Source organism: Urtica dioica, chromosome 4 (assembly GCF_054948205.1).
Source record: "Urtica dioica subsp. dioica isolate 48M chromosome 4, U.dioica_male_clone48M_v1_H2, whole genome shotgun sequence".
NCBI classification, from domain to species: Eukaryota; Viridiplantae; Streptophyta; class Magnoliopsida; order Rosales; family Urticaceae; genus Urtica; species Urtica dioica.
In genome coordinates, this window is record NC_142759.1 from 24979916 (window position 1) to 24996951 (window position 17036).

Sequence of the window (17036 nt, forward strand, 5' to 3'; positions counted from 1 at the left end):
CAATGGAGGAGGCTGCGATGGCTCAAATTCTCGGCACGCGACGTTATTGGGCTACAGGGATAGGACCATTGGTCCCGCATTCGGATATGCTAGAAGCCCAGGCTCACGTTCGAGGCTAGATCTTCATCAGAAGCTCGAGTCGCGACGCTTGTGTGGGACAAATAGATGTCAGAACTACGGGGAGCAACGAGAGACCTAGCTCATGCCTACGATGCCTTGTCTACACATAGTGCCGGAACGAACTACCCATATCGAGACCGAGCCAGAATGCGACCTGCTACGGATCGCCATCATCGAGCTCCCCGCATTTATCTGAGCGTAAAACTGATCCGCCACAACGACGATCACCTTAAGTTCCTTCATCTTAATCGGCTCAATCTAGCAGAGGACGTCGTGACCCCAACCTTAATGGGCCGGGATATGGACCAACTGAAAGGTTTTTTATTATGTTTTTCATACTTTTATTATGTTGTTTTTACTTTTTATTATGTTGTTCAGACTATGTTTATTTTTTTAAAATTTTTACTGGACTTATAAGTATATATTTTTTTATGAATGCAACTTTTGATTTCATGTTTTTGAAAATTAAATTAAATGAAATTTGCTAATTTTAATTAAATTCAGAGAATAAATTTAAATAAAAAAATAAACAGCAAGATTAGAAGCGACAATCCACTTCTAAATTCCCTTCCAAATATTTCTCGCAAAATGGAGGGTAGAATTTAGAACCAACATGTCGCTTCTAAATGATTCCCACCATTTCGCGAGAAATATTTAAGGCGCCAATTTTTGGACTTAGAAGCGACTGTAGAAGCGAATTGTCGCTTTTAATTATTAAAAATGACCACCTTTAGAAGCGGGCTTTTAGACGTGGCAATGTCACTTCTAAAGGTCTTTTTTAACATTTAGAGGCGACATTTGTCGCTTCTAAACGCCTTTTTTGTAGTAGTGTTTGGGCGGTTCGACCAAAGGCCGAACCAAGTGGTCGCAGCCGAGCCTGGTTTGCGGAACTCAAAATTCACAAATGTCGCTCATATAGGTCAAGAACATTCTTCGTTCGTTGTCGAGATTTGAGAATAAGAAGAAGAGAAAAATAATCAAGAAGGCAAAAAGGCAGTGCCTCTTGTGCGCACTACGATGCTCAACATTAGTATGCTACGCTTGAGGTGTGCTCCGATATTCTAGAGAATAATTTATGATATTTGTTGCTCGATAAAAGGAAACAGTATGCGGAGAGTCCTCGGCAGCGTTGTAGTAATCTGGAATCGAGTAGCAACTGTTTAGTGAAAGTTACCTGGATCCCTTTGAGGATAAGAGTATTTATAGTGAGTAGGAATGTTGAAAACCCTCCTGGGCGAAACGTCAGTGAGTGCGTGCGAGAATGGTCGCGCCCCATGTAATGGGCGCGATATGCCATGTCGATCGCGAGGATGTCTTTAGATGCCTCGCACCCGTGCGGCGTGCCTTTTGCTTTGCGCGGCGCGCGCCTTCGTTTGCGCAGCGTGGAGAGCTGGTGGTCGCACGGCTGCGGCAACTGTGAGCGTGGGCTAGACTAGGGCCCATTTTGGATGGGCTTTTGACTTCTCTGCGCCTTGATGGTCTTTTCGTGACCCGATCCATTATGCTTTCTTGATCCGAAATTCGTCGCAAGTCGCGACGAATTTAATGTTTCAAGTTTTTCGAGAACAATCGACAATAATAGATAAAAAGAAGGTCTTGACTATTTTGATACTTTGTACTAGCATTTTGTATAATCTTGAAATTCATTAAATGAACGTAAAACAATGTTCTGTAATAGATATCTCAAGTAAGAGATCTATATAGATTAACCCGAGGGTTGTATTGCACCTGAGAAAAAAAAAGTATGCAAGTTGGTCAAATTGCTTTATGGCTTTAAACAAGTGCTAAAATAATGACATGAAAATTTGACACTATTATGTTGTCAAATGGATTCGAAATAAATGAGTATAATAAATGTCTATACTTTAAAAATATTGAACATGACTATGTACTTTTGCATTTATATGTAAATGACATGCTCATTGTGTGAAAAAATAATAACATGATCAAGTCCCACAAAACATATATAGACTCTAGGTTTGCTATGAAGAATTTGAGACTCACTGATTCATTCTCAGGGAACAAAATTACACGAACTTCCAATAAATTAGTCACAATGTGTTGATAAAATTCTAGACAAAAGTTTGAAGATTGATAATTATGGAATTTCTAAAACTCCTATAGACATAAGTCAATGCTAGTGTAGGAATAAATATGAAAGCATCTCGAAAATTGAATATAAAAGAGTGATAGGTAGTCTCATGCAAGGTTTGATTCATAGTTTATCGTTGTTGTGTCGAGATTTTGATTATCCGGGTGAGCCCCGTACCACAAGGGTTTACTAGTGGGATTTATAGGAAAGAACCCAACAGCTGTTTCATAATAAATAAATATAATAAGCTTTCATAAATTTTATTTTTATTTAAATTTATTTTATTTATATTTTTATCATAATTGTGGTAAACCCGATTTTCTCTCAGCAAACCCTAATTTTCATGAAGTTTTTAACGAGTTGGGTCGTCTTTTTGCATCGCGGGTTTCTCTACCGGTACGGCAGCGGTAAAGCCTTATTTTTCCTCGTATTTTTTGGTTTTGTTCGTTTCGGTATAGGGATCTCACGATTAGCAGTATACCGCGCAGAATCCCTCGATTCTTTACATTTTCATTTTTCATGGATATGATCATTCAGATGGTTCGATTTATTTGTTTGAGTTACCAGGGTAACCAATGAGTTCTGCATGATATATTGCTTACGACCAGATCCCGGTAGTGAAATGTACAAAACCGTGAAATAACAGAAAAACTAAAGTTTACCACTCTAGTGACGGTAGAGAATCCGGCGATGCAAAAAATCGGCCCGTTTCAGTTAGAATATTCATGAAAATGGGGGTTTATCGCAATTCTAAATAAATAAATTTAAATAAAAAACTATGAAAACTTATTTTATATTTATTTATCATGAAAAATCTATCTATTTCTTTTCTGGAAAACTCGTGGTAAACCTTTACGATAAGCAAGGGTGGACCCACGTGACGCACGGGACTGGCCCATGCCACTTCAAACTTTGAGAAATTAATAGTATTATAATGACGTTTTTGTGGCGTCAAAAGTCTCCTGAGATTTTTTAGTGGGTAAAAGTATGAAGGTGGAAAGTATTCAGAAAAAGGAAACAAATGGAAGAAAAGAGAGGAGAGAAGAAACAAGTTTTATGTGAAAAGCCAAAAGAAAAAGATAAAGCAAAACACATACATTTTTTAATTTATATAATATAAAGCTTTTTTATTATTTTTAAATTTCATTTATATCTTCTATATATATATATATATATATATATATATATATATATATATATATATATAAATGATCATATTGTTGGAAGATTACCCCATCATCATCCGTAAAAACACAAAAATAAAAGTATATATATATATCTCTCTCTCTCTCTCTCTCTCTCTCTATATATATATATATATATATATATATATACATATATATATATATATATATTTCCTAAACATGTTTTTATAAAATTTACATCTTAATTTACAAACGAAAAATAAAATATTTATTTATATTTTTTTTACTTTTTTTGTTCAATTATTTTAGTTTAATTTTAAATCTAGACAATATATAAGAAAATATATATTTTCAAATTACATTTATCGGGAGGATGCAAAATCATCAACCTATATTTCAATTATTTGATATAATTACAAAAACTTAGAGAATCTGCAACCTCTTTTGTAGTTGTTGTTGTAAAGATAATTTTGATATTTATTTTTGGATTTGCTTCTTATTTTTATACGAAAGAAAGTCATTTTATATTCTCATTTTGTTTCTTGATTATTTTAATTTAGACTTTTATGAATATTTTATACAATTTATTTATTTGTTATTTTGTAAAATAAAAAATAAAAAAAAATAAATTATTGTCGGCCACCTTCAATTTTTTTTCCCTCCTCTAACGGAAATTGATATGTCCATAAAATCTGAGTCACCGCACGATAACTATAAACAGTAACCCAAACTTTGCTTCATATCGGTTAAGGTTTATCTGATTTAATTTTATTATTTTTCGTTGTATTTTTTTGTCCACTGTTCCACTATTACTTTTTTTTTTCTGTAACCATTATTTATTTAATCATGCAAAGTGTATTGTTTGTTATTAAGCAAAGTAGTATTGCATTAATTACTTATTCAGAAATTTTGTTCCATTCTAATATGTTCAATGCATAATTCATAATACATATTTCAATAGCCGTTTTGATACTTTTTTTTTTTTTTTTTTTTTATCATTATTCCATAGTCCGGCTAGTTTTGTTTTTATATATTAGTAGACTTTTTTTATATATAAATCTACTAATATTAGAAAATTACAAATCTGTCGCTTAAATAATTTTATAATAAAGCAAGCTTACTAAAAATTTATATAAACTATAATTTTTAACTCATTCTAAGTTCATTTTTGTCTCCTATATTTTATATTAGTTTTTTTTTATCTCCAAATTGTTTTTGATACGTGGAGCCCTAAATTTATTTTTTGTTCTACACCTGACTGTAAATATTAATTACTTAGTGCATCTTTAATGGTAAACTATTACCATATTAGCTTCAATTGCCACATAAGCAATTTAAGTTACAACAATATTCTTCTCCTCTAAGCCAATTACTCTCCTAGCTTTAGGCCTCCGGATGGGTAGTATTTTTAAAAAAATGCTAAAAATATCACATCATGGTTGTTGCTCAAACTCACATTCAAAGCTGTAGAGTGGCATACACCCACATGAAGAAAGTGGAGTGTGAGACACACTTACTACATTTCACATTTGTTTAAAAAAGAGTGGGGTCCATTTGTTTTGCTAGAGCTATTGGCTCCATAGAGCTACTTTGGTTCACTAAGGCTCGGTTTGGAACCCGAAAAATAAGAGAAAAAGTGAAAATAACATATAAAATGAAAATGTTAGAGAAAATGATACAAAGATCAAAATTCTAATTGTGTTTGGAAGTCATGGAAAATATGAGAGAAAATTGACGGGAAAGTAACGATGAGACCAGAGACGGAGCTAACTCAGGTCCAGGGCGGGCTCAGCCCCCCCGGTCAAATTTTTGTTATTTACATTTTTTTACCCATTTTTAGAAAATTTTACATTTTTTACCCTAAAAAACTTTACAATTTTGACCCATTTTTTTAAAAAATTCATTTTTACCATGAATTTTTTTTAATTAGCCCCCCTCAATTTTTTTTATTTACACTTTTTGCCCATTTTTAAAAAGTTTTACAGTTTTTACCTTAAAAATTTACACTTTTGACTCATTTAAAAAAAATTCATTTTACCATGAATTTTTTTAATTAACCCCTCTAAATATTTTTTTTTCAAATAAGCCCCCTTATTGAGCTTTTCTGGCTCATTCTCTGGATGAGATACACAAATGTGATCCTCTCATAGACAAATTTGGAGAGATTCTCATTTTTCATTTGATTTTCATTGAAAAATGAAATCCTCATTGTAGTTATACACTTTCCCTCGCATTTTTCATCATATTTTTTTTCAACCTTATTGTCCTCAATCCAAACAACCTATATTTCCATTTTTATTTTCTTCCTATATTTCGGGGTTCCAAACGGAGCCTAAGCAAATGAAAAAAAAAGTGCAATAATGACTAAGCAACTAGCTTTAATTTTTTCTAAAATTGCTAGCACCGTTGGAGCTGCTCTTATAGTGTAATGCCATATTGCTTAATATATGTATATATAATTCTCACGTGGAAAATTCAGTAGTATTCTTTTTTATTTTTTTTCGAGATAATTCAGTACTACGTACTCGACAGTCATCATTCGTGTTTTGACGTCTTCGCTGCTTTTTTTGGTATAGAAGATATCGTGATATACACAAGAAGAAAGAAACTAAAAAAAAAAAGTACTCCACTATTGTCCGTACAAATCTCTGATAGATTTTTAATTATTGATTTTCGTGGGGTGAATGTGTGACGAATAATATGGATAACCTCTCCACTCAAGCAAATAGAGAAAATTTCATTGTAATCATCAAACAACGCATATGTTTTTGATTTTGGGGACCAGTGAATCTTGTTCCAAAACTAATGTCTCTTTCAACTGCTTGAGTGGACAAAAAGAAAAAGAGAAAAAAGGAAAGGTTAAAAAAGAACAAGAGAATACAAAAACGAGGCTGATTCATTTTTCCTAAGCTCTTGTAGTAATGGAGACCGGAGAGTTTTGTTAGTAAAGTAAAGTCGTACACTATTTAATTACATGCACTAATAACGAGTGTTTTTCTGTCATTTTAACGTGATTCGCAAGACCTTTATAGTAATCGTGTCCCTTTGTGCATAATCACTCATTCTCTTTGACTTTGACCCAATACTTAAAATATTAGATGATTATTAATCAAAGTGCAGGTTCTATAAATCACATATATGCATATATATATATATATATATATATATATATATATATATATATGTTGTCGCACGAAAATGAACAACTATTTAAAACCTCGGGCGGTTCGATCCAAGGCCGGACCAAGTGATCGCACCCGGGCCAAGAGTGGGAACTCGATAGTCTCGAGCTAGGGTTCTCTCCGATCAACCCGCCTCTCGGGAGAGGTAGGGGGTGAGGAGGATGGGTGACCGTGCCTTGGTTGTCGGCTGCCTACGTACCCGTGTGTGGGATCAGGTCAGAACGTAGTTCAAGCGTGTAGGACGCTGTATGAGGCGCGGAGCCTTGGTGGAGAAGCGTGCTCAACGAAGGAGACGGGGCTCGAGGAGTCCTCGGCGGCGTCTCAGGACTTCGGAGATCGCGTATGCGAGAGAGAATGTGTGTTTTCTCTCTTTTGGAGACGTGGAAGACTCTAAGTCAAGAGTTCTTTGTTGTGGCGGAGATTCCGGACGCGTAGGCGATTCCTAGTCGGAAATGCCGGACGCGTAGGCGATTTCTTGTCAGAAATGGCGGACGCGTCTAGGGGGCTAGACGCGTAGGCGATTTTCAGTAGAAAACCGTTAGAGCACTCGTGGGCTCAAGATTAATCGCTCGATCAAGAGAGGCGGCACTCGGGAGTCCCCGGAAAGCGCTTCAGAATCTCCGAGAGCGAGAAATCGTGGAGAATCCGCTTCAGGCCAAGGATGGCATCTAGAGAAGCGGAGAGAAGTCTCAAGTTCCTTGAGAAAGAATGGGATGGATTTCCCCTCAATGAGAGGGGGTATTTATAGGTGTTTGGGGGCCTTAGGAGGGCTCCTTTTTCGTCCATGTGGGACTAGGAACGCATGTGGCATCAAGCGGAGGCGCACGGCGCGCGCGGCGCACAAAGAGCGGCGCACAACGCGCGGCGCGCGGCGCGCGGCGCAGGGGGCGCGGCGCGCGGGTCATCTGGCGCGGCGCGCGGGTCATTGGATGCGGCGCGGGATGCGCGGCGCATGGAGCGCGCGGCGCGCGGTCTTCCTGGCGCGGCGCGCGGCCTGTCTGGCGCGGCGCGCGGGCTGCTGTGCTTGGTTGGCCGGCGCGGCAGCGCGCGCGGCGCATGGCCCGCCTCGTCGGGCTCTTGCGGGCCTTCGAATACCATTCTTGCCACATGAAATATGAAGGTTTCAACTTGGCGAGAGTGACTCGATTCGAGGAGCGACTCGAGGAGTGAAGCTCGACTCGAGGAGACCGACTCAAGGCTCGACTCGAGGAACAACCCAAGGCTCGACTCGAGGAACGAAGCTCGACTCGAGGAGACTGACTCAAGGCTCAACCCAAGGAGCGAAGCTCAACTCGGGGAGCCGACTCAAGTCTCAACTCGAGGGGCTAGGCTCGACTCAAAGAGTCAAGAGTTTGGGCGAAGGCTTGAAGACTTGCCGCTCTTCAGGACCTCCGGCCTGACCATCGGCCCTTTGAGCGACGTGCCTTCTTGGCGTCTCGGGTTTTCCGAAAACGACCGACAACATTAGCCCCCCAAGTTCATTGCTCGGGAGGCCCCGGGCGGTGAACTTTTAGTTGTTTTCGCCGGGTGTTTGAGGAAAATATGCTTCCCAGGGCTTCAGTGTTGCGAAGCCTTTGTGATTATAAAGAATACTCTCACAATTGTAAGTGCTCTTTCTCGCTTTTCCGTCTTTGTCGACACGAGTGTGTGATCGACACGTGGAGGAGGATCCAAGCGGATAGGAGACGTAGCTCGACGTGGGCGAGGCAAACGCGTTGGTGTCCGTCGCTCTAGCCCCGGAGCAATGGGGATATGCGTGCACAAGTAGGGCGTGCATTTATGTAGAGGCGTGCCGGCGTGTCGCGGCTTATTGATCTTTGGGCGAGGTCATGCCCAAGTCTATCTTCGATGGCGTTTTGTTTGATGATATCATCAACCCGGAGTCCATGGGACTCGACGGTGACTAGCAGGGTGACGATTGTGTAATCGTGACCTATTAGGGGAAGATCATGGCTTCCGTCTCGGCCAGCTTGGAAGGCGACTGCACTTTTGCATTTTGCAAAGGCGTGCTCATTCCGAGGTCTCGAAGACGGAGGTTGATGCTGCGGGCTGATGCTTCGAGAAGACGGAGCGGCACCTGGCGGAAGGCTCTGCTGCACCGGAGGGCTTCGACTGCTCGGGGATAAACGCTAAAAGTTTGACCACGCATCAAGCATAAGTCGGCCTCACGGGGCATCCGCCATTCCCGCCTTGGTGACGCTTCTTCGTCTGCGTTCGGAAGATCGGCCCTTATTCCCCAGGCGCGAGCGCGGGTCTCTACCTTGGCTGACCTGTTCTTCAGGTCGCTCCAGGCGTTTGTTCGAGGAGTGGGACTCGACTCGAGGAGACTGACTCAAGGCTCGATTCGAGGAGCGAAGCTCAACTCGAGGAGACTGACTCAAGGCTCGACTCGAGGAGCGAAGCTCGACTTGAGGAGACTGAATCAAGTCTCAACTCAAGGAGCGAAGCTCAACTCGGGGAGCCGACTCGAGTCTCAACTCGAGGGGCTAGGCTCGACTCGGGGAGCCGACTCAAGTCTCAACTCGAGGGGCTAGACTCGACTCAAGGAGACTGGCTGGACATTAAGGAATATGACTCTACTCGAGGAGCGATGCTCGACTCGAGGTGTATGACTCAATTCGAGGAGCAAGACTCAACTCGGGGAGAATGACTTGATGAGAGGGGTGATGCTCGACTCGAGGGGGATGACTCGAGGAGAGTGACTCGACTCGAGGAGCATGGCTCGACTCGAGGAGGGCGTGACTCGACTTGAGGAGGATGTCCTGACTCGAGGAGCAAGGCTCGATTCAAGGAGAGCGGCTCGACTTTAAGGAGCGATGCTCGACTCAAGGAGAATGGCTCAACTCAAGGAGCGAAGCTCGACTCGAGGAGGATGACTCGTCTCGAGGAGCGGAGCTCGACTCGAGGAGAATGGCTCAACTCGAGGAGCGAAGTTCGACTCGAGGAGAATGGCTTGTCTCGAGGAGCAAAGCTCTACTCGAGGAGACTCGACTCGAGGCGCGAAGTTCGACTCGAGGAGAATGATTCGATTTGAGGAGCAAGGCTCGACTCGAGGAGATTCACTCGACTCGAGAAGCGAAGCTCGACTCAAGGAAGATGACTCGACTCAAGGAGCGAATCTCGACTCGAGGAGACTGACTCGACTCGAGGAGCGAAGCTCAACTCGAGGAAAATGACTCGACTCGAGAAGCGAAGCTCGATTCGAGGAGGATGACTCGACTTGAGGAGCGAAGCTCAACTCGAGGAGACTGACTCGGTTTGAGGAGCAAGGCTCGACTAGAGGAGAATGACTCAACTCGAGGAGCCAGGTCTCAGCTAGTTCAGGCCGAGCGAGGTTCTTGCTCAGAGGCGGGTGTGATTGTGCTTAGTCGGCGGTGGTGAAGATGACATGAGTTGCGCCTTGTATGGCTATTCAGGTGCGTTCCGATTAGTCATCATACACAGCGCCTTGCATTGACTCAAAGCGCGTCATTAGAGACGGCTGCATGCGTTGTTTTAGGCATCGTAGGCACGTCGTGAGGGATGGCCTAGATGCGGCATGTAGGTTACTTAGGTGTGTCATGTGGGACGACTCGGTTGCGCCATGTGGGCGTCTTAAGTGCGCCATGTAGGCGTCTTAGGTGCGTCATGTAGGCGTCTTAGGCTGCGCAATGTAGGCGTCTTAAGTGCGCCATGTAGGCGTCTTAGGTTGCGCCATGTAGGCGTCTTACGTGTGCCATGTAGGCGTCTTAAGTGCGCCATGTAGGCGTCTTAGGTTGCGCCATGTAGGCGTCTTACGGGCTGCACCTTTACGCGTCTTACGTGCGCCATGTAGGCGTCTTAGGTTGCGCCATGTAGGCGGCTTTGGTGCGTCGCGAGGGACGACTTTAGCCTGCATCTCTGGGATGTCTCTTGGGCGCGCCGCGGGGGCGTCTTTAGCCTGCATCTCGGGGATGTCTCGTGCGCGCGCCGCGGAGGCGTCTTTAGCCTGCATCTCGGGGATGTCTCGTGGGCGCGCCGCGGGGGCGTCTTTAGCCTGCATCTCGGGGATGTCTCGTGGGCGCGCCGCGGGGGCGTCTTTAGCCTGCATCTCTGGGATATCTCTTGGGCGCGCCGCGGGGGCGTCTTTAGCCTGCATCTCGGGGATGTCTCTTGGGCGCGCCGCGGGGGCGTCTTTAGCCTGCATCTCGGGGATGTCTCTTGGGCGCGCCACGGGGGCGTCTTTAGCCTGCATCTCGGGGATGTCTCGTGGGCGCGCCGCGGGGGCGTCTTTAGCCTGCATCTCTGGGATGTCTCTTGGGCGCGCCGCGGGGGCGTCTTTAGCCTGCATCTCGGGGATGTCTCTTGGGCGCGCCGCGGGGGCGTCTTTAGCCTGCATCTCGGGGATGTCTCTTGGGCGCGCCACGGGGGCGTCTTTAGCCTGCATCTCTGGGATGTCTCTTGGGCGCGCCGCGGGGGCGTCTTTAGCCTGCATCTCGGGGATGTCTCTTGGGCGCGCCACGGGGGCGTCTTTAGCCTGCATCTCTGGGATGTCTCTTGGGCGCGCCGCGGGGGCGTCTTTAGCCTGCATCTCGGGGATGTCTTACGGCGCGCCACGGAGGCGTCTTACGTGCACGCCTGTTCCCGTTTTGTGTTCGGGTGTTTTGTTTTGATGGAGCGTGCTTTCTTTTTGTGGAGCGTACTTTCTTGAGGATTTTGAGCGTACTTTCCATTGCCTATAGCACTAGCCCCCCGAGTTTTGGGTTTACAAGTGTAACCTTTGATGATTAAAAATCTTTGATAAAGTGGATTTTAAAAGAAAAACATCGAACTTTATTAATATTGCAAAAAATTTAAAATCCTAAAACGTTGGCTCGTAGGCCTTATTGAATGTTTAGAAAGCAAAGAAATAAAATGGGGGGAAGCGCTGGCTACTGGTAGTACTGCCTCAAATGTTCCGCATTCCATAGGCGACGGATCGGTGTCCGTGTATTCGATGTAGCGTGTCTCGTTATGTATGACTTGGCAGACATTGTGGGGTCCCTCCCAGTTTGGGATGAAGACGTTGGCACCTTGCACTTGGGTGTCATGCAGATGTCTTCGTGGACTTCGCGGAGGACCTTGGTCGACTCGACACGGTCTCTAAGTTGAGAGATCGTGTTAACCGTCTTTCTAGCGGTTTTTCCATCGACTCCTTGGATGTAGCATATTCTGGCTTGGGATTGGTCTCCAGCCATGATGCCGATTCCATCCTCGGTGGGGAACTTCACCAGTAGGTGGTATGTTGAAGTGATTGCCCTTAGCCGGTTCAACGTGGGTCGCCCAACGATTACGTTGTAGGGGGACTCTTGGTCGACCACTAGGAATGGGACCATGTGAACGACTTCAATGCTTCCGGGAGTTCCGAAGGTGACCGGTAGATCGATGATGCCTTCGGTCATGACTCTCTCCCCAGTGAACCCGAATAGAGGCGTTTGGGTCGGAGTTGGGCGTAGCCCCCCGAGCTTCATGCGCTCTAGGGTGGATTTGAAGATTATGTCGGCAGCACTGTCGTTGTCGATGAGAACTCTTTTCACCAAGTTATTAGCTACTTGGGCTTTGAGCACAATTGCGTCATTGTGCGGATGCACAACTCGCTTGGCCTCTTTGATGGTGAAATGCATCGTCTCGTGAGGCACGGACGGAGGTTCTTCATACGTGAGGTTGACGTGCATAGCAGCGTCTTCTTGAGCCGTGGCCCTTAGGAATTTTTTCCGTTGTCGGGCCGAATCTCCATCTTGTGGACCTCCCAATATGGTGGTTACAACGTGGAGTTGTGGATTGGCATTGGCAGTAGCCGTGGTTCGGTCAGCAGAAGCGGCTGTTCCTCCTCCCCTGCCAGACTGTGGTCTGTTCGAGGTGGGGCCCGCAGCGCTAATCATGCGTAACACAAATTCTTTTAGCTCACCCCGTTGGATCAATGCCTCGATCTGCCTTTTAAGATTATAGCATTCAGAGGTCAAATGACCGTATTCCTGATGGAACTCGCAATATTTAGATCTATCGCGAGTCGCGGGATCTTTGTTCATTGGAGCCGGGGGAGTGAACTTGTCACGCGCTAAAGCTAGGATTTGCTCCGACGTTGTGTTCAACGGTGTGAACGACGAGTAGCCCTTAAAGTCTTCCGTAAGTCGCGGCTTCTGGGGCATCGGAGGTCGTCTATTAAAAGTCTGACCTCCTCTGTTTCGCCTTTTACGGGAGTTTCCTTGCTCGTTGCTAGGCTCGTCTCGGTGGTGAGGGCTTTGATCATTGCCCTTGCGACCATCGAGGTAATCTTCGACTCCCATGAAGGTCTTGGCTCGAGTCATTAACTCGGCCATGGTAGAAGGGACACGGCCGACGATGGACTTAAGGAAGTCACTTGTGCGCAAGCCTTCAGTGATGGCAGTGATTGCGTCTTTGTCGTCAAAGCGGTCGACCTTATTCGATTCTTCAGTGAATCAGGCGAGGTATCGTCTAAGAGACTCGCCATCCTCTTGCCTGATTGACCACAGGTACATCTTGGTCTTCTTTTGGACCATAGACGTAGCGAACCGTGCTAGGAACATGTCCTTCAGGTCTTTGAACGAGCGGATGCTTCCCGGCCTTAAGTTCTTGAACCACTCGAAGCCGGGTCCGGCGAGGGTAAGACTAAAAGCTTGGCACATAGCACCGGGAGTGACACCCTGCATCGTCATCCAGGTTTCATAGTGCTGGATGTGGTAAGCAGGATCTGCTTTTCCATTATATGGAGCGAGGTTCGGGAGTTTGAAATTTCCCGTACATACCTCGGCCAATATCTGAGCCGTGAAAGGCGAGGACTTCTCCTCAACGACCCCATAGGCACTTCCGCCTATTCCGTGTTCTCGGAGATCTCGTACTTCATTTTGAAGATTGTGGATCATTGTGATCACATCGAGACCGGTAGTCGGAGTAACTCCCTGTTCGGGAGGAGTCACCTGTCGTCTTTCATTTGACCCCTGACCCGTTCGGCGGTTCCCGTTAGTTGGGGCTGCTGCGGGGATGTTTGGCAGAGAGCTTAGTCGCTCCCTTAGGTCATCGCCACGCTCGATGCGTTGGGCGGTGAGGTGATCCCTAAGATCTGGGTTGGTCGTTCGGAGGCGCAGGCTTCGTCTGCGACGGCGCGCTCTCCGCGTGCCCTGACTCTCCTCAACGTTCTCCCTTCGACCTAGTCGGTCGAGGGCCGAGCGTCGGGAGTTTCCCTCTTGAGAAGCAGCCGGCGCGTCGCCTTTCCGGGGTAGGGGATTCGAAGGACCGGCTTCAAACATGGCGGGGAGTCCTCCGTCCTTCGTGAGAGAAGTCTCGATATCCTCCGGATCGCAAGTACCCTCATAGTCAGGGTCACGGTCGTGGCTTTCCTCGTTGAGGTTCTCAGGATCCCCGTTGGGGGTCATTGCGTTATGCGCGGGTTGCTTCGCAGCCAGTCGGCTGTGGTACCTCGCGTTCTTTGCCTTTAGTTGGCGGACGTTCTCCTCCAACTCCATGATGCGGTGGTCCCTGCTATCTGAAGATGGAGATGGTGAGCGGGTCGAGCTCTCTTCATGGAGCGACTCTTCGTCACCATGCGCTCGGGAGCGCAAGAAGTATTTCTTGGTCCCAGTGACGTTTTCAGGGTTGTTCACGCCCTCAGAACGTTCGGGTGGTTGAGTACTCATCTTTTCTCAAGTTCGAGAAAGTTGAGTTTGTAGAAGAAAAGAAGAAGATGAATAGAAGGGATTTCGAGCTGAATAGGTCGGGAAGTCCCCTCCTTCTAGCGCCAAAATGTTGTCGCACGAAAATGAACAACTATTTAAAACCTCGGGCGGTTCGATCCAAGGCCGGACCAAGTGATCGCACCCGGGCCAAGAGTGGGAACTCGATAGTCTCGAGCTAGGGTTCTCTCCGATCAACCCGCCTCTCGGGAGAGGTAGGGGGTGAGGAGGATGGGTGACCGTGCCTTGGTTGTCGGCTGCCTACGTACCCGTGTGTGGGATCAGGTCAGAACGTAGTTCAAGCGTGTAGGACGCTGTATGAGGCGCGGAGCCTTGGTGGAGAAGCGTGCTCAACGAAGGAGACGGGGCTCGAGGAGTCCTCGGCGGCGTCTCAGGACTTCGGAGATCGCGTATGCGTGAGAGAATGTGTGTTTTCTCTCTTTTGGAGACGTGGAAGACTCTAAGTCAAGAGTTCTTTGTTGTGGCGGAGATTCCGGACGCGTAGGCGATTCCTAGTCGGAAATGCCGGACGCGTAGGCGATTTCTTGTCAGAAATGGCGGACGCGTCTAGGGGGCTAGACGCGTAGGCGATTTTCAGTAGAAAACCGTTAGAGCACTCGTGGGCTCAAGATTAATCGCTCGATCAAGAGAGGCGGCACTCGGGAGTCCCCGGAAAGCGCTTCAGAATCTCCGAGAGCGAGAAATCGTGGAGAATCCGCTTCAGGCCAAGGATGGCATCTAGAGAAGCGGAGAGAAGTCTCAAGTTCCTTGAGAAAGAATGGGATGGATTTCCCCTCAATGAGAGGGGGTATTTATAGGTGTTTGGGGGCCTTAGGAGGGCTCCTTTTTCGTCCATGTGGGACTAGGAACGCATGTGGCATCAAGCGGAGGCGCACGGCGCGCGCGGCGCACAAAGAGCGGCGCACAACGCGCGGCGCGCGGCGCGCGGCGCAGGGGGCGCGGCGCGCGGGTCATCTGGCGCGGCGCGCGGGTCATTGGATGCGGCGCGGGATGCGCGGCGCATGGAGCGCGCGGCGCGGGCGCGTCTTGGCGCGGCGCGCGGTCTTCCTGGCGCGGCGCGCGGCCTGTCTGGCGCGGCGCGCGGGCTGCTGTGCTTGGTTGGCCGGCGCGGCAGCGCGCGCGGCGCATGGCCCGCCTCGTCGGGCTCTTGCGGGCCTTCGAATACCATTCTTGCCACATGAAATATGAAGGTTTCAACTTGGCGAGAGTGACTCGATTCGAGGAGCGACTCGAGGCTCGACTCGAGGAGTGAAGCTCGACTCGAGGAGACCGACTCAAGGCTCGACTCGAGGAACAACCCAAGGCTCGACTCGAGGAACGAAGCTCGACTCGAGGAGACTGACTCAAGGCTCAACCCAAGGAGCGAAGCTCAACTCGGGGAGCCGACTCAAGTCTCAACTCGAGGGGCTAGGCTCGACTCAAAGAGTCAAGAGTTTGGGCGAAGGCTTGAAGACTTGCCGCTCTTCAGGACCTCCGGCCTGACCATCGGCCCTTTGAGCGACGTGCCTTCTTGGCGTCTCGGGTTTTCCGAAAACGACCGACAAAAATATATATATATATATATATTATAAGTAAGAATCACAAAATCACTATCCATAAACTGTTCATTCTTTTTTAACTTATTAGATCACGACACATCAACATAGCTTTTTTTCATCATTTAGACACAACTCTTCGTATCTTAATTATTTATCAAACAAAACAAAACCCTTTTTTATCGTTAATTCCAATCGTCACAAAAAAAAAACATTTCCTTTCCGATCGTCACAACTCACAAACCAATTCATCACTTCAAAAAAACTAGATGAAATTTAGATTTGTGATGTGAATTCACAAATATAAATTACTTTTTATTATGAATATCACCTCTCGATATATTACTTGAAAAATATATTAATAAACTTACGGTATATAATGCAAGGTATGATATGAATTATGATGTTGCATATACATATATATAGAAAGCTATTATTTGCATGACTGTTAATGGGATTCGGTATAAGGAATTAACGCCTGATCCATGAAAACGCATTATATTGAATGCATTGAAGATATTGTGTAATTGATATTCAATTCTCAGCTCTTCAATAGTAAGAATAGAGGTTTTACGTTTCAAAATAAAAAATAAAAGAATTTTATAATTCAAATATTTCTTATCCTTTTTTTAGACTTAATTGATTTTTTTTTTCCTTTGTGTACACTAAAGCCTTTCATCCATCCTTTGTCACACAACATCAGCCTTTCTGTCTCCTCATATCTCCCACTCCATTATCTCCATAGTCCGAAAAAAAAATAATACTTTTTAATTCTTCACATACACGTTTAGAGGAGAAAAGCTTTAGAGGGTTTTGGTGTGTTTTAAAATCTTTGTCAGACCTTCCCCTAGACATAGACAAGGTTAGAACAACTTTTTCATAGACAAACTCTATTATTCGTTTTGTACTAGTTATCATTATTTTTAATATTTTTTTTTTGGGTATGTTTTCTATAGAATAATAATTCTGGTATTAAAAAAAATGTTTGTTCATTTTTTTGAAAGGTTAAACGTTTTTGTTTTATAAAAGTCAGTTGTCTGAGATGTTTCCATTTTTTTTCCATGAAAGTGTACTTTTATATGTTTTCCGTTGATGATTAAATTTTGGTATGTTTAACGTCTCATTTTATACAACTACAAATATTATTTTATTTCGAAATTTTTATACCTGAATATTATAGATGTGTTTATATTGTATGATAAAATTTTGGAATGAAATATTATACAAGATACTTTTATGTGTTTATATTATAT